Here is a 16,827-nt window from a genome sequence, read left to right on the forward strand (position 1 = left end):
TCCGTATTTCTGCAATAGCCGACCGTGGGGAACCTTATCAAACGCTTTACTGAAATCCATATACACCACATCAACTGCTCTACCCTCGTCTACCTGTTCAGTCACCTTCTCAAAGAACTCGATAAGGTTTGTGAGGCATGACCTACCCTTCACAAAACCATGCTGACTATCCCTAATCATATTATTCCTATCTAGATGATTATAAATCGTATCTTTTATAATCCTCTCCAAGACCTTACCCACCACAGACGTTAGGCTCACCGGCCTATAGTTACCGGGGTTATCTCTACTCCCCTTCTTGAACAAAGGGACCACATTTGCTATCCTCCAGTCCTCTGGCACTATTCCTGTAGCCAATGATGACCTAAAAATCAAAGCCAAAGGCTCAGCAATCTCTTCCCTGGCTTCCCAGAGAATCCTAGGATAAATCCCATCCGGCCCCGGGGACTTATCTATTTTCACCTTGTCCAGAATTGCCAACACTTCTTCCCTACGCACCTCAATGCCATCTATTCTAATAGCCTGAGTCTCAGCATTCTCCTCCACAATATTATCTTTTTCTTGAGTGAATACTGATGAAAAGTATTCATTTAGTATCTCGCTTATCTCCTCAGCCTCCACACACAACTTCCCACCACTGTCCTTGACTGGCCCTACTCTTACCCTAGTCATTCTTTTATTCCTGACATACCTATAGAAAGCTTTTGGGTTTTCCTTGATCCTACCTGCCAAAGACTTCTCATGTCCCCTCCTTGCTCGTCTCAGCTCTCTCTTTAGATCCTTCCTCGCTTCCTTGTAACTATCAAGCGCCCCAACTGAAACTTCATGCCTCATCTTCACATAGGCCTCCTTCTTCCTCTTAACAAGAGATTCCACTTCTTTGGTAAACCACGGTTCCCTCGCTCGACCCCTTCCTCCCTGCCTGACTGGTACGTACTTATCAAGAACATGCAATAGCTGTTCCTTGAACAAGCTCCACATATCCAGTGTGCCCAACCCTTGCAGCCGACTTCTCCAACCAACACATCCTAAGTCATGTCTAATGGCATCATAATTGCCCTTCCCCCAGCTATAACTCTTGCCCTGCGGGGTATACTTATCCCTTTCCATCACTAACGTAAAGGTCACCGAATTGTGGTCACTGTTTCCAAAGTGCTCACCTACCTCCAGATCTAACACCTGGCCTGGTTCATTACCCAAAACCAAATCCAATGTGGCCTCGCCTCTTGTTGGCCTGTCAACATATTGTGTCAGGAAACCCTCCTGCACACATTGTACAAAGAACGACCCATCTAATGTACTCGAACTATATCTTTTCCAGTCAATATGTATAACTGCTGGTTTCAGTGCTGTCTGCTTTCTTTGCAGGTAGAATATACAGGTAAAGTCTGCAAACTGCTTGTTTCTCTAGGATTGTCCAATTTCCCTGCTGTCCTTGTGTTTCTCCATTTTGTGTGGGGAAGTGGCCAACTCAGGTGGCTACACTGTGTGTGTGTGTGTGTGTGTGTGTGTGTGGGGGGGGGGGGGGGGGGGGCGGTGGATGTGAGGGTTAGCGAGTTGTATGTGTGTGTGTATTTGTAAGCTGGCCATGATCTTATTGAACATTGGTGCAGGTTGGGAGGGCAGTACGGTCTCAGGCTGTGCGGCCTACTCCAATTCATGTTCCGTCCTTGGGTTTTTAGGTGAAATTTAAAGCAGAGAGAGTGATTTTGGCAGGAGATTGAGGCAGCATCGAGGGAGCAGGAACCAAGGGAGATGGGAATGTGTATATACAAGTCTTTGAAGATGCCAGGAGGAATTGAGAAGGCTGTTTAAAAGCCAAACCAATTCAGTGACTTTTGAACAGCGGTGTGGAGTGCAAAAGCAAGGAAATCATGTTGAAACGTCACAAAAAACTGGTTAAACCCCAGTCAGCGTATTGTGGCCACTAATTATAAAACAGAAAATGCTGGAAAAACTCAACTAGTCTGCCAGCATCTGGGGAGAGAGAAACAGAGTTAACTTACTTACATTAACCTACATTAACTCTGTTCCTCTCTCCGCAGACGCTGTTTTTATTTTAGATTTCCATCATCCACAGTAATTTGCTTTTATTGTTGTGTCCGATTCTGGTCTTGGGAAGGAGGGTGGAGACCAAGAGAAGGTGCAGAGGGGCAAGACTGCTGTTCATTGGACTGATCCGAGAAACTGGTGGTGATCCCCTTGGAGCAGAGAAGTTTAAGGGGAGATTTGATGGATGTGTTCAAGATTGTGAAGGGCCAGGGTGGCATGTGCCACAGTGGTTATCACTGGGACTGCTGCGCTGAGGACCCAGGTTCGAATCCCTGCCCCGGGTCACTGTCTGCGTGGAGTTTGCACATTCTCCCTGTGTTTGCGTGGGTTTCATCCCCACAACCCAAAGATGCGCTAGTTAGGTGGATTGGTCACACTAAATTGCCCCTTAATTGGAAAAGAAAAATAATTGGCTAGTCTAAATTTTTTTAAAAATTAAAAAAAAATATTGTGAAGGGTTTTTGTAAGTGCGACAAACGTGTTCGCAGTGAAATGAAATAAAAATCGCTTATTGTCATAAGTAGGCTTCAAGTGAAGTTACTGTGAAAAGCCCCTAGTCGCCACATTCCGACGCCTGTTCGGGGAGGCTGGTACGGGAATTGAACCGCGCTGCTGGCCTGCTTGGTCTGCTTTCAAAGCCAGCAATTTAGCCCAGTGTGCTAAACCAGCCCCTGTGGCAGAGGGATTAGTAAACAGAGGGCACATGAGGGGGAAAAGTATCTGTGAAATGAGTTAGGCAGTGCATTCCTGGCCATAAGCCAGCGGCAGAAGCAGATTCAGCAACACCTTTCAACAGGGAGTCGGATATCTAATTGGAAATTTAAAAAATTGCAGGGCTCAAGGGGATGGGCAGGAGAGCGAGACTCACCGGCCAGCTCGTTAAGTGCTGGCCCAGGTACAGGAATCGAGTACGTTCCTTCATGCCATATGATTCTTTGAAAGTGAGATGCTGGTGGACGAGGAAATAGCAAGAGAGAAGTTGAAGTGATAGAGTGGAAAATCAAGTTATGAACAGCATGTGAGAAAATGTAAAGATGGTGACCAAGGTACCAAGGAAAAAGGAAAACAGAACAGTGGAAATGAGGGCAAAGGAATGAAGGGCAGAGACCTTTCTTCCACTTTTTCTAAGGGGCAGTGGCCTTTTCTCCTGGTGGTTGATGGATTAAGTTTCTCTGGGCCGAGATCAGTTACATTTATTTAACTCTTTTTTAAAAAAAACTTTATGAAACATGAATGCGCAGCTGAAAAATGACCCAAGGGCAAGATTGTGCCCACAAATGGAAGTAATAATACTTCAGAGTTTAGATCAGTGATCTACAATGATCTAAAGTTGATTCAGCCAGTTTCCGCCAGTTGGGAAATTGAGTTTCATTTTGAGTGATGATCTGTGATGGCCTCAGAAGTGATAAAACGTGTTTATGTTTGTGTTGTGGTTCCAAGTTGAATGCCAAGCATTACACAATATCTAAAGATATGTGCAGATGTTTCAAAATCCAGCTGTTTCCAATGCATTATTCTCCTTTGAGTTATGCAAGTTAAGATGTATCAACTGATGTATCGTCTCAAATCTAAATATCTCGCACTAATATTTACCATATTCTTTTGCATAATCATATTGTCACGGTCCTGATTATATTTAAGTTTAAAAAAAAAATCTTGGGAATTCTAAAAATCGGTGTAGTGCCGCTTAAACTAAATGGAGTTTTAAAAACTAGACAATCCAACATAATGTATGTTGCTAGGCCTCCGTGAACTGACGATGTATACCATCTAATTTGTAGTGAAACATGATTGCAATGTGTGCCATAAGTGGATAGTATTTTTCATACTGTTTCTGCATTTCTGTTACTTTGCTTTCCTCCTCGCTCTCACCCTGGCATCCCACTCCCATCCACTCATCTCCTGCTTGCCTTGTTTTCCCTTATTACCTGTTTCCTCGAGAATTAAACAGTAATTCTGCGATAACACAAAATTATACAGTGTATGATAATGATCGGTCCCAAAGGGACGGGCACCATCTGCCCTGTCGATTTCTAAACTGTAGATAACACTCGCACAACTGAAAATTTAATTATTAGTTGCCGTTAGCACAGTGGTTAGCACTGCTGCTTCACAGAGCAAGGGACCCGGGTTCAATTCCGACCTTGGGTGACTTTGTGTGTGGAGTTTGCACGTTCTCCCCGTGTGTGCGTGGGTTTCCTCCGGGTGCTCCGGTTTCCCCCCACAGTCCAAAGATGTGCGGGTTAGGTGGATTGGCCATGCTAAATTGCCCTTAGTGTCCAAAAGGAGAAGTGGGTTATGGGAAAGGGCGGGGAATTGGGCTTAGGTCACGTATTCTATCAGCGGGTCGGTCAGACTCGATGGGCTGATTGGCCACCTGCACTGAAGGGACTGTATGAAAAGGCCTGATTATCTATACGCAGTTACAACAATTTGCATTCATGTAGTGCTGAATCAGAATGAAATCACCCTAAAGCCCGTCACAGGAACATTCTAAAACAAAGTTTGGCACCGAGCCTCATCGCTCGGATAACCAAAGGATGGTCATAAAGGAAGGATTTAAGGAGCGTTGTAAAGAAGGAAAGCAGAGAGGCAGTGAGGGGTGGGGAGGGAATTCTAGAGCTTGGGGCAAATGAAGGTACGGCTGCCAACGTTGGAGCAGTTAGAATTGGGGATGCAGAGAGGCCAGAATTGGAGGAGCGCAGATATCTCAGGTTTATGGGGTTAGGGGAAATTCCTGAGAAGGAGGGTCAAGGCCATGGACACCATCGAAAACAAGGATGAGAATTTTAAAATGAAGTTATTGCTTCATCAGGAGCCAGTGTACGTCAGCAAGCACAGGGGTGAAAGGGCAATCGGACTTGCTGCAAGTTAAGCTCAGGTAGCAGAGTTTGGGCTGACCTCCAGTTTATAGAGGGTAGAATGTGGAAGACCAGCCGGGTGTGCATTGTAATAGTTGGGTCTAGAGGTAGTGAGGAGATGAACAAGAGTTTCTGTAACAAAGGAGCTGAGACGGGGCAAAGGGATATTACAGAGGTGGAAATGGGCAGGCTTGGTGATGGTGCAAATATGTGGTTGGAAGCTCATCTCAACTTCAAATCTAGCGCGTCATGGTGGCACAGTGGTTAGCACTGCTGCCTCACAGCATCGAGGACCCGGGTTCGATCCCGGCCCCAGTTCACTGTCCGTGTGAAGTTTGCACGTTCTCCCTGTGTCTGCGTGGGTCTCACCCCCACAACCCAAAGATGTGTTGGGTAGGTGAATTGGCCACGCTAAATTGCCCCTTAATTGGGGAAAAAAGAATTGGGTACTCTAAATTTATAACCAAAAATCAATTGTGACAATAGGCTGCCTGAATCTTACACTGTTGGCAGGGAGAGTGATGGAGTCGATATCTGAGGGATGGAGTTTGGAGTGGGGTCTGAAAACAATGGCTTCTCCTTCCCTCCTTTCTGTTCATCCACGGTTGGATATCGGATAAGCAGTCTGATAGTGGAGCAACAGTGGAGAAACTGAGGGTGGTGAGGTAGAGATGAGTGTTGTCAGCCTACATGGGAAACCTTGTCAGGTCTTTTACTGTATATTGTCACGAACCACACTGATATCTGGGAAGGTATCCCAACTTGAAGCACCAGTTTATGGGGTGTATAGTATTTTTGGTGTGAGGAGACTGGTGAAACCCCGGTGATAATGACCAGCTTAATCGCCATGTAACAATTATTAAAGACTATTGATTCATTTAAAGAAAATACAAGCACCCATGAAAAGGACTAAATACTAGACAATTAAGTATATGAATCACTAAACACAGGATATGTAAAATATACCCCTTGTTCCAAAATATATATATAATCCATGAACTCCTTAAGACTTCCCTTTCCCCAAATAACATCAAAATGAAATAAATGTGTAAGTTAAATCCAGATTATAGTTAGTACACAATACATGGCTGATACAGTAATCATGTCTTTTCCTGGTCCAGCAAAAATAGTTAAAATGCCTCTATGAAGGTTTCTGCATGGCCTTGCTTTACGATTCAGATGCAGGTCTCGCCTTCTGGCTGTGGGTTTTGGACTGGCATCTCGGGCTGTTGGATGTAAACTGGTCTCTCTGCATCTGAGGGTGCTGGCAATTATACCATTTTTCCTCCTTTGATTCTTCATTCTGTGCATTTGGCCACCTGCCTCTCTCAAATTCCTTGACTCTAGAAATTAGCATGTGTAAACTGTCTTAGTTGTATGGTAAGAAGTCTTACAACACCAGGTTAAAGTCCAACAGGTTTGTTTCAAACACGAGCTTTCGGAGCGCGGCTCCTTCCTCAGGTGATTCACCTGAGGAAGGAGCCGCGCTCCGAAAGCTCGTGTTTGAAACAAACCTGTTGGACTTTAACCTGGTGTTGTAAGACTTCTTACTGTGCTCACCCCAGTCCAACGCCGGCATCTCCACATCATAGTTGTATGGGTAAGAGGTTTCTACGAATAGGGCGATTTACACCTGATTCTGCCTAGATGCCTGCTAATCTCATCACTGAGAAAGATGCATCTCACCATGCCCTCTGAATATTGGCTACTGCTGTCGCTAGGCAAATAAATATATATATATAATATATATATATATATATATATACCTGTTGCTAGGCTGCTGACATCCTATCATGTCTTGTTGAATTTGTTTACTGCTGTTACTAGGCAGATACATAACAACATAATTCATTTGTGGACTCACATTTTGCAGTCCTATAGATTCAGTAGATGTGAGTTTGAACCTATGACCTTATAGGATATCAATATTGCGTGTTTGAATCCAGCTCAAACTCTTACCATTTTGTACTGTTTTTTTGAGTTTTGCCTTGTCTTGTATCATTGAAGGACCGTAAATTAGTTCTACACGGTGATGTTATATATTTGATGAATTCAAGCTAACACTTGACCTGAACAAGATATATTATCTGAGCTAGCTACTGGGATTTGCGGTTTTGAATTTGGAGAGTTTCTTTTTCAAAGCCTTTCGCTGACTGTAGAAGCTGGACGTGAAACCCTGAAATGTATAACAAAAAGCACGAGCATAATAACTGTCTGTTTGTTCTCCATCCCGTCTAAAACGATGATTTGCTCTTCCAACTGCCCTGTTGCCAGAGCTTTCGATGTGTGGAAACATTTTTGTTTGACAGAGGGTCTTGGGAAATCTCTCCGTCGAGGATAATGGGGCCACCTTGACAAGAACTCGCATATGCTTGAGAGTTTGAAAGTCTACTGTACAAGTTTCTGATTTGTTCCTTTGACCCCTCGCTCCCCACCCTGTTGTTCGAAGACTTCTCTTTTTTTTAATTCCCCTCCAATTCCATACCATGGATATTTTCTTTTTCTGTTCTGTTGCTCCTTGGATTGATATATCTGCCGTATTCTCAAATCGTTTATGTTTGCGATGTTGGTCACTTACAAAATAGAGGTTTTCAGCTAGGAAACCGCAAATCCTGCCAGCAGGAATTCAGGAATTTTTTTTCTTTGCTGAAATGATGCTAATATTGTAGAGAAAGAGATTAATTTAATAATGGTGTTTATTGATCTTACTAAATTATCATGTTGCCTGCTGAGTCAGCAGAGGTGTGTGGCGTAAAAGTGCGTAATTTTTAAGGTCAGGTTATTATCTGGCCCCCCTATCCCCATCTTGACAGCACAACTCAATTTGGAAAGTATGCTCACCGCCAAGTGGGAGGTTTGGGGTGGAATTCTCCCATTCCACCCATGGCGGGTTTGATGGCAGCAGGAGTGGAGAATCTAGCGGGGGCCAAAAGCTCAGACACTCGCTGGTGTAGTCACGTTGCAATTCTCCCAATGGTGGGTCGAACTTTGGCTGCTTACGTGATTAGCACTCATTAGCATCTCATGAATTTGTGCATTTCATGCTGGTGGGAGCGGGCCTGAATCTCGTGCATCTTCTCCACACACCAGTTATTCTTCATGTCACGAATGCGACACTGGACCTCAGCCTGCAGTTGGCGATACACCGTTGTCTTTTCTGGGTACGTGGATGACTTAGTTAGGCAATGAAGGCTGTTTGCTTCTGGTCGAGGAGATTCTGGATCATGGTGTCAAACCCGTCTAGGTCCCATTGCTCTACAAACACGAGAGTCTGTGCACAGGTGTCCAGAGCAGCGGACTTGAGTTGCTCCCAGTGCACGTGGTTAGAGGTGACATCAGTGCTGGGCACTTGCTCAGGGCACTGTATAACGTGGCCAGGGATTCTCCCTGCTGTCCCAGGTCCTTCGATGCCACAATGTTCAGCTTTCTCTGGGCACCGTTTCAGGCCCACACTGGTGTCTTGGCACCAGGCAGGTATTCATCATCGCGTGCACAAGTTGATGGTCCATCCAGCAATATTCAAAACCCTTCATGGCCCTTATGACAAGTGTGTTCCTCGAGTCTCTGCATCGGACAATGACATAGTCCAGGAGGTGCCAATGTCCCAACCTTGGGTCCCCCCACGTGGACTTGAGCTGGTTCTTCTGGTGGAAGCCTGTGTTTGTCACAACAGGCTGTATTGGGCACTCTTGGTCAAGTACAAGAACAGTACAACACAGGAACAGACCCTTCGGCCATCCACATCTGCACCGATCATGATGCCTGTCTAAATTGAAACCGTCTGCAGTTCTGGGGTCCGTATCCCTCTATTCCCATCCTATTTGTCTATTTGTCAATTTGCCTCTTAAATATCGTTATCGTATCTACTTCCACCACCCCCGGCAGTGAGTTCCAGGCACTCGTCACTCTCTATGTAAAAAAAAAAACTTGCTCGCACATCTTCTATAAACCTTGCCCCTCGTACCTTAAATGTGTGCTCTGGTAATTGACTTTTCCAGAAAAGTATCACGAGTAAGATGCTGTTGGTTTTTGCCCTCCCCACATAATTCTTGTTGACAGATTTTGCGGTTGTGTCTGTTCCGGGCATTAACGTGCCAGGGGATGGAAGCAATGACACTGTCGAGATTGGAGTAGTTACTTCTGGTCAGAATTTAAAGTTGGAGTGTTTGCACTGAGGACAGTGGCGCATTGGCTACTGGTTGAGTTACAGGCGTAGGGTGATCAACCTCTCACTGACACCCAAGGGAAGTTCAGAGAGCATGGCAGTGTTCCTCATGGCGAACCCAACTCCATGAATATAGGAGTGATGGTCTGAATTCCCTTTGCAGAAAAAGGTGCACCATCTACAAGACACGCACGTCGGGAGTGTAATGGAATACTCCACACTTGCCTGGATGAGCGCAGCTCCAACAACGCTCGAAACCATCCAGGACAAAGCAGCTCGCTTGATTGCTCCTCCTGCCACAAACATTCAGTCCCTCCACCACTGACGCACAGTGGCAGCCATGTTTACCATCTACAAGATGCACTGCAGTAACTTACAAAGGCTCCTTGGTATGTGGACTGCAGCGGTTCAACAAAGTAGCTCATCACCACTTTTTCTCAAGGACATTAGGAATGGGCAACACATGCTGGCCAACTAGCGAAGCCCACAACCTGTAAAAATGAATAAAGAATTCCTCCACTGGCCTCCCCCAGCTGCACCTTCCCAGTGAGCCGGGTTTCGCTAAGAGCAGAAATGTCAATGTTTATACCTCGATGGAGTTCATGCTTTGGATTGTCAATGAATGTTCCCACAATCCCGGTTCCTTAGTTTAGCTTCTTGCTTTGATTGCAGGGATAGTGATCCCGCTGGGTGGGGTTTCCCAGCCAGGAGAAATGGGACAACCTATTTTTGTGGCTCCTTTTCTCGCCCCTTCCCGTTTGGGGTGAGCAGAGTGGTACCCTGAAGAGGATTTCTCAGTCACAGATGTCAAAAGACTGCCCTGCCCCAACACTGGCCTGACAACCACCACCTGTGTGCGGAATTTTGGCTGGGGGCCTCCAGGTATTACAGCCCTGCCACTGTCTCCAATCCTCCAGCCCCACAGGACTTTTGCCTGCGCGTGACATTATTGAGCCTGGGGCCTCCGGGAGTGAGCAGCCGAATTCCACACGGTCCTGGTGGTTGGCGGCTGGATCCAGTGACCTGGTAAACCATAACGACCGGGGCCATGTCCCCGTTGCAGCCACCTTCTGCCTTTGCAGCCATTGCAGCTGCCACCCTCCTCCGCCTGCTCTGGATGGCATCATCTCGGGTCCATTGGAATTTGCAAGCTTCTCCACCACGACAAGGTGGACAGCACAGTGCTTCTGGACCCATGGACCCTCCAGGTCAGATCACTACTGTGCCTGGTGTGAGCCTGCTGTGACACTAATAAAGATAATTATTATTATTTTGTAGGCAGGCAGTTTAGTTGAATGTTAACTGAAGATGTGAACCATCTTAGTTCAGTTAAAGATGTGTGTCGACGCATTAGCAATTTCTTTCCAAGCAGTTCAGATTTGTCTGATTAGAAGTGGAGCTTAAACAAGTTGAGAAATGAAAAAAAAAAAATGAAAATCGCTTATTGTCACGAGTAGGCTTCAGTGAAGTTACTGTGAAAAGCCCCTAGTGGCCACATTCCGGCGCCTGTTCGGGGAGGCTGGTACGGGAATCGAACCGTGCTGCTGGCCTGCTTGGTCTGCTTTAAAAGCCAGCGATTTAGCCCAGAGTGCTAAACCAGCCCCTGGTTTACCTGAAGAAGCATCTTCAGGTGAAATATAACCAGAGTTTCTGCTTGGTTCTGACAGGATTCAGGCCTTTTCTTTAAAGCAATGTCAAAGGATCTCTCTTTCATGAAGAATATCTCTGTATTCCTGAGTGCTAATGGTATTTAAAGTGGATCGAGAGCTGAGATACTTTTCTTGTTTGAGTGGGAATAAAGATAGCAGTTAAGGGTTTCCGTGCTAGTTCATTGATTAGCATTGATTAAGGAGTCATTGTAAGCAAATTCTCTTGTGTGATTAAAGATATTTTAATACTGTGTTGGTAATAAAGTTTGTTTTAATCTACCATATTTTTCGTGAAATGACTCCAGGAGCGAGATATTGTTTCCTCACACTTTTACAAAATTAAAATATTGGGATTTCTGTGCAGTGTCATAGACACTGTTTGGGAGTGGGGGGGGGGGGGGGGGGGGGGGGGGGGATCGTAACACTGGGGTTGGGGAGTACAGGGGTCTCCTTCCCCCGGTGCCACACTTGGGGAGAAAATATCAGGTAATTTTTTTTCTTTTCTGAAAATGGCCTCCCACAGATTTAAAAAAAAATTTTGTTACAATAATGTCACACATTGCAAGCAAACCTTTAAAGGTTAGGAAATTTTCAGATGCTTTTTAATACAGTAATTTGTATTTCGTATAAAATATAATTTGTGATTTATGTATTTGAAAGGGGGAGAATTCCCTCCCCATTTCAATACAATATCGGTGCATAATCAGAGCATGTATTGTTGGGGACTGGAAAATGGATTGGATGCTGTTTACACTGGCTTACTGCTCGAGGATTCACCCCTTCCCCCCCCCCAGCTTCATGGTTTATGCCTGAGGATTACACCCCCCCACCCCCCCCCCCCCCCCCCCCCCCCCCCCCCCCCCCCCCCCCCCCCCCCCCCCCCCCCCCCCCCCCCCCCCCCCCCCAGCTTCCTGGTTTACTGCCGAGGATTCACCCCCCCCCCCCCCCCCAACTTCCTGGTTTACTGCCCGAGGATTCACCCCCCCCCCCCCAGCTTCCTGGGCCTATTGGCCCATCTTGAGATTTCCCCATTAACCCTGGATATTCCATTTTAATTGAATTTCTCCTATTGAGGACCAATGGCAGTTCAACTCTTGAGTTTCCTGCTTTTATCCTCGCTACAGGTGCACTGGTAACTTGGACTCCGTTGGCAGCAGCACGTGTTGGAGAGTGTTGATTAATTAGCGCTTCTCAATCCAGTTTGCATTGAACATGCAAAACTGGCCAAAATGTGGTTTTAAACTGGCGGTTGGTGTCACTAGTCCAAAAGATCCTTTTCAGATATTATATTGTGGAAGAATTGAGCAAAACAAAGGAGCCTGAGCTTGTTTCAAACCCGGTTGTATATCAGGATCCAGGAGTTTGTGACGGGCGCATTAATATTAACAATATTTACTTGGCTACTAACAAAACTCAACCTCACACCCTTTACCCCAAAAACTACCTGGCTCTTTCCAGAGGCGATTGTTGGCTGATTTCGATCACGTTTGCCGTCCTTTGTTTGTTTAAACATTGAGAAGAATTGAAGATGTAAATTGTGGGATTTATCCAACCCGTTTTGTTGCTTTTCAATATTATGTTAAGTGTAAGGCAATCAAAATAAATTAAAAAGTAGCTCCGAGGTTTGTTGAGGTTTATGAGCATTTCTAACCTGTGTGAGCGATAGAAACTGGGTGGATATTTCGACAGCCACACAGATGAAAGGTAGAGTGTTGTATCAATTTGATTAAATCCCAGCTTCAATGCAAGTGCGTCTGCATTGGGGAGGAAATGAGAAGAAATAAATGCCATTGCTGCTGACGTGTCACAGACATCGAAATTTCTAAAAATGGAACACATTAAATAAATGTTTGTGGTTTATTGGCTCAAACCAATGCATCGGGCTTTATTTTCATGTTTGTGTGATGTTTCTGGGAATGCAGAGATAAAAGAGCGATGCATTTTGAAAGATAGATGTGTTCTTGATGATGGCAATTGAATTTCCGAAGGTTATTCATTCATAAGTTGGAATAATAATTAGTCAGAATCCAGCCAGCTGCAACTCCGGAGGGAACTGTGCAGGAATTCACATCTGCATTCAAACATTCATCCCAAGCAATGAGATAACTGAAGAAATGTGGCCATGTTCAAGTTGCAAAGTGCTGGGTTCCTGTGTCCCACTGCCCCCCGCCCCCGCAACATGCATACGCGCTTGCACACACACACAGACACACACACATGCATATCCACATGTGCATACTTAAACCACACGCACGAACACACACACATGCAAATCCACATGTGCATACACGCCACACGCACACACACACACACACACACATGCGCTCATAAGGACAAAGCTGCTGGACGGGATCTGGCCGATGTAGTGAGGGAACTTGCAAGAGGGAAAAACATACTTGACCTCATCCTCACCAACCTGCCTGCTGCAGATGCATTTGTCCATAACAGTAATGGTAGGAGTGACCACCGCACAGTCCTTGTGGAGACAAAGTCCCGTCTTCACATTGCAGATACCCTCCACCGTGTTGTGTGGCACTACCACCATGCTAAATGGGATAGACTTCAAACATATCTAGTAACTCGAGACTGGGCATCCATGAGGTGCTGTGGACCATCAGCAGCAGCAGAATTATATTCAACCACAATCTGTAACCTCATGGCCTGGCATATCCCCCACTCTACCATTACCACCAAGCCAGGGGATCAACCCTGGTTCAATGAAGAGAGCAGGAGAGCATGCCAGGAGCAACATCAGGCATACCAAAAAATTAAGTGTTAACCCGGTGAAACTACAACACAGGACTACTTGTGTGCCAAACAGCATAAGCTGCAATTAATGCACAGAGCTAATCAATTCCTCAATGAACACATCAGATCTAAGCTCCACATTCCTTCAAGATCCAGCCATGAATGGTGGTGGACAGATGAACAACTCGCTGGAGGAAGAAGCTCCACAAATTTTCCCATCCTCAATGATGGGGGAGCCCAGCACATCTGTGCAAGACTGTTAATTGGCATGAATACACATTTAATTCATAGATAAGACCCATCTGTGCCTCATACCTAGTAGTCACACATTCTACATCATGTTTAAAATCTGTGGCGCATCACTAGACTGACTCTCCAATGAAAGTTTTATATAGAAAACATCCTGCGGGTTTCTATATCTGAGTTTTATTTCTGTTTTACATAAGTTGTAAATGTTTGACAGTCATTGCAATTAATGAATGATGTAAGTGGGAGAGAAAAAGGAATGAAATACCATGAGCTCATTTCTTTTAAAGAAGTGAAGATTAACACTTTGTAATCTTTAGAAGCAAAGCCCAATTTTCCAACTCTGCCTTTTTGATTAAAAGACCAGAGTTCCAGGAGTATGGACTGTGAGCCGGTACTTGCACAATTCACATAGTGCAGACAATTTTTCTTTTGCCTTCTTCTTGAACACAGAGTCTGGGGTGTTAGGCAACCTGGGTTAAGATGTATATAGACCGTATAACTGCTAGAGTGTTGATTAAAGTGTCATTAAGGTGAGGCGATCACTGATTTGCTAATCAATCTTGAGAACCATTCACTTGTTTCAAAAAACTAGCTAATGGAATATTGTTTAGGTTTGAAGGTCTGCTGGGATAGAGATAGTTTATGAGAGGTATTGTGTTTGGTCCTGTCTAAAAAAAGTCAGGGGACATCTTGTAAGAAGAGACAAAAGAATGCTTTATACTTTGGTTACAGATGATGTAGTTAATGGGAGGAGCTACGGTCTGTCAACATCCTGGAACACTAATCTGAACAGAGATGTTTCAGTTTGGTCCTGAAAGGTTCTCTCTTCAAAGATTCTGCACACAGAAAAGCAAGTAGAGACCTGGTTGTTAGCTTTATTCATGAGTGGTATTTAATATATATTGGGTTGCTTAATTGAAACATAGTGGCAGGTTTAGGAAATACGTTAAGGTTTCATCTTTTACTTAAGAACTGTTGTAACTGTTAACTGTAAAGCTATTTATTTTTTGATAATTCTATGATTAAGATACCCATGGTCAGTGTTCTCACTCCTGTGGGACAGTTAACATTGCCTCAGTTTTGAAAATTGGGGTTTCCTTCTGGGATCCTAACATGAGTCTCTGCTCCCTTTGACTTTGAGGGCCATCCAAGGAGTTTGGACCATTTAAGTTTCATGGTCATGCCATGGGAGTGATGTCATATATAATTTTTCTCCGGTGTCTGCCACAGAATAGGTGTCTCCAGAGAGAGTCGGCATTCATAGGCTAGACTTCCATCTAGGTCAAAACCATCTCATTCAAATGACCTGATCCTGGAAGTTCAGCCAGAGATTGTATAGGTTTTGGCCACTTATGCCAATGCAGAATTGGGAAAAATAGGCCCCGATGTGAATTTTTTATATTTGCCTGAAAGGAAAATCCATACATTAATCATTAAATCTCTCATAATTATAAAATGTTTGGCACACACAGGCTGTGATATAGACGTCGGTAGCCTGATTCCACTGTACACTCTTTACTTTAGTACACAGCACATTTTTAGAATTGTGTACTTTGCTGGTGATTTTTCACGCTGGGGGCCAGATTTTCACGAGAGGCCGGAATCGGGAGGGACCATCGGGGTCCTGCCTCCCTCACCTGGCTGCATGGAAGCAGGATTTTCCAGACAGACCCATTTTGTGTCGGAGGTGGGTCTGCCATCTCAGTTGGCAGATAGGAGGTGGAAGGCAAGACAGGATGGCATTGTTGAAAGGCCAACCAGTACTTTTGACATCAGGGGCGAAATTCTCCGACCCCCAGCAGGTTCGGAGAATTGCCTGGGGCCGCCTAAAATCCCGCCCCCGCCCCCGCCGTGGCAGAGATTCTCTGCCACCCGGGAAGTTGCGGTGGCGGGAATCACGCCACTCCGATCGGCGAGGCCCCTGCGGTGATTCTCCGGCCCGGAAGGGCCGAAGACCCGCCACTGGGAGGCCTCTCCCGCCGCCGAGGTTTGAACCACCTCTGGAACGGCGGGATCAGCAGCGCGAGCGGGCCCCCGGGGTCCTGGGGGAAGCGGGGGGCGATCGAACCCCAGGGGGGTGCCCCCACGGTGGCCTGGCCCACGATCGGGGCCTCCCGCTCAGACTCCGGGCCAGTGCCCTGGCTGCACTATTTTCCTCCGCGTCCGCCACGGCATCCGCCATGGCGGAAGCGGAAGAGAACCCCACATCGCGCATGCGCCGGCAGTGACGTCAGCGGCCAGCTGCCACTGACGTCACTGCCGGCGCATGCGCCGACCGGCGAAAGCCTTTCGGCCAGCCCCGCTGCCGGGGGCGCCGGTTTTTTTGCGCCGGTCTTCTGGTGGCAACCGCTCCGGCGCGGGGCTGGCCCCCAAAGGTGGGGAGAATTCCCAACCTTTGGGGAGGCGCGACCCCTGAGTGGTTGGCACCACTCCCCTACTCCGGGACCCTCCGTCACGCCGGGTAGGGGAGAATGCTGCCCCAGATGTCTATGTTGCATATGGTGAGCTGTACCATGCTGGGGAGAAGGAATATTGACCAGGATCCAGCTCCCCATTGCCATTCAGATTGTTGACACAAGCATCACAACAGAGGCTACTTGTTATTTTACCCAACATTCATACAGTTGTATTTTATTGTGAGTATAATGGTGAATTTTTTTGTAACATTTGGGTCCCTTCACCCTGCAACCCCCCCCCCCTTGCAAAATAACAAAGAAAAGTACAGCACAGGAACAGACCTTGCGGCCCTCCAAGCCTGTGCTGATCATGATGGCCTAACTTAAAAAAAAGAACCTCCTGCCCTTATTTGGTCTGTGTCCTTCTATCCCTCCCCATTCATGGACCCATCCAGATGCCTCTTAAATGTTGCTAATGTGCTGCTTCCAACACATCTTCTGGCAGCGCATTCCAGGCACCCACCACTCTGTGTGAAAAACTTACCCCGCACATCTCCCTTAAACCTTCTCCCCTCTCACCTTGAACCTGTGCCCCTGTGTAACTGACACTTCCACCCTTGGAAAAAGCCTCTGACTACCCGCCCTGTCTGTGCCCCTCATAATTTTGTAGACCTCTATCAGGTCTCCCCTCAGCCTCCGTCTTTCCA

At 46.1% G+C, this 16,827-nt stretch overlaps 1 protein-coding gene across 3 annotated transcripts in view; it reads left to right on the top strand.

The window, feature by feature from the left end:
• The window catches only part of borcs5 (BLOC-1 related complex subunit 5), an 86,271-nt gene that overhangs the window by 60,485 nt on the left and 8,959 nt on the right, over positions 1 to 16,827 (top strand). The window lies entirely within an intron of this gene.

This window comes from Scyliorhinus canicula, chromosome 20 (genome assembly GCF_902713615.1).
Source record: "Scyliorhinus canicula chromosome 20, sScyCan1.1, whole genome shotgun sequence".
Taxonomy (NCBI): Eukaryota; Metazoa; Chordata; class Chondrichthyes; order Carcharhiniformes; family Scyliorhinidae; genus Scyliorhinus; species Scyliorhinus canicula.